Below are 2,311 nucleotides of genomic sequence, written 5' to 3' on the forward strand. Positions count from 1 at the left end.
ATATATGTGTATGCATATGCTTGATAAGCGGAAAAGAGGGATTAAAATTAAATAAAATTTTTAATTAATTTTAAATTTTATTTAATTATATCAGCATCCCATTTAATTATCAAATATAAAAATAAACCAAATTAATTTCAAATTTTATTGAATTTTCAGCTCTCCTAAAATTAAACTTTTTTGTAAAATTCTACGCACAAATTATATAACGCGTTTAATATTGTAATTAATTTTATTGTAAATGAATGTATACACAATAGTATGAAGTACTATAATAATATAAAATTTATGTAAATTATGTCCAGATAAATATCATCATACTTTTGTAACTTACACAACGATTACTAATAATTTACTGGAATATATATATATCCGTATTAAATTCTATTCATTTCAGATAGTATTTATTTTGTCATAGTAAACCAAATTGTTGCGTAATTGATGTAAATTATACGAAATTGATGAAATATAATAACAAAAATTGTTTGTGACGTAAATAAGTTTGATAAGTATTTAATTTTGAAACTTTTTTTAAATTTATTGGGAGTACAAATAGGTTTCCGCTGTTTTTTATTAAAAATTAAGCATTTATTGTGAAAGAACGGTACATAATGTTCTATTCAAAGTAATGGCCATCTACTTCGCTAGCCACTACTTATATACATATATATATTATATTCGAACATTACTTTTTCAAATCGATGTGAACATGACTCGTTCATCAACATGAAGTAATACGTGAATCATCGGATCGTTCGATTCATATAACGAAAATTGGAAAACTGTGACGAATCAATACCTCGATTAATAATTCTTGCTTCGCAAAAATCATCGTCAATACGTCGTTAAATCTCGATTGCATATTTTTGAAAAGTCCGAATTTGCGGCCGATTGAGCAGTTAAACTGACTTGCGCGATGGGGATGCGACACGAAGGTGACCGAGATGATGTCACGTTTCAAAGTCATTAGTAAAATGTCGTCGCAGATGCGGAACGGATCAACTGCGCATCGGACGATGCCAGGATACTTTTCCATTCGTAATATCGTCATAATCGCCGTTGTTTTCCAGTCATTCCTCGTCAATCGCATGACACGATATCAGTGATTTCGCAAGACGCGTACAACGCGAAATTTCTTCGATCGAAACTCAGGTATAAGTATTTTATGCAAGCAATGATGAAACGCGAGCTGTTGTAGGACGCCTAGGAGATTGTGTATCTTAAAATGAGATAATTACAGAAATAGGCAAATTTATTGACTACTGAACTTCTAAATATTCATTTGCTCATTTTTGTAATTTTTGGCTGCTTTCCTTTTAGGAGATACAATCGGTATTAAACGTCATTCTATCTGATATTCAATGAATAACGAATAAAACGATATTTGTATCGATTATGTGTTCTTAAATAAAAGCAACCTTTATCTCATTTGTGTATTTCAAAATACACAATTGATCGCCTGAACATTGTATTTCGCGAAGTGATATTTTGGCGATATTTTAACATATCCTTCAATTTTCCTTTGAGTTTGAATCTACGTATTTGCTAATGTCGCGATATGAGACGATATAATTGTCGTGAATTTTCTCGATGATTATTCAAAGTGCGGGGTAGCAACAGGTGTATCACCGCGACGCAAACGGTAGCCACGCTTGTCGCGAAGTTGACTGCGCAATCAACGAATCTCCGCCTTTTCAAATTTATCCGTTGCACTATTGCGTATTAGAGTCGTTACGGGCGCGTCGCGGGTGGTTCGCACGCGCGAGATTTCCGCGTGTTATTCCTCCATTACGATTTAAGGAGGTGCTCTTTGCGATTAGCAGTTCTAGCAATCAACGGGAGTGTTGTGTACATCGTTATAAGTATTGTGCGGTAGGCGTGTGAACGATATCGGCTATCCTGCTCCGCGAAACGAAATTGCATCGCGTGTGCCAATGGGTACAGTGTGTGCGTGTGCGTGTGCGTGTGCACACGTAACGGAATATCGTAAGAACGCAATAATGATCCCTATTTTCGAAGAAATAAGTCACAATGTGCGGTAAGATATCTTAAGTCTTACGTGTCTATAGCGTTAGAAAGTGAGTGTGCGTGCGTGCGTGCGTGCGTGTGTGTGTGTGTGTGTGTGTGTGTGTGGGTGTGTGAACTCATTGAAATTATAATAGCATGAGATCTAGTTACAATTTGTGTACTTACACAAAAAAATTTATGTATTATTTTTCATTTTATTTTACTTTGAGAATATTTTTTATTTCTTACTAGAATATATTTTAATATTTTTAAATATATTTTAATATTTTTAAATAATATTTAA

Source organism: Atta colombica, unplaced genomic scaffold (genome assembly GCF_001594045.1).
Source record: "Atta colombica isolate Treedump-2 unplaced genomic scaffold, Acol1.0 scaffold112, whole genome shotgun sequence".
In the NCBI taxonomy this organism is placed as follows: domain Eukaryota; kingdom Metazoa; phylum Arthropoda; class Insecta; order Hymenoptera; family Formicidae; genus Atta; species Atta colombica.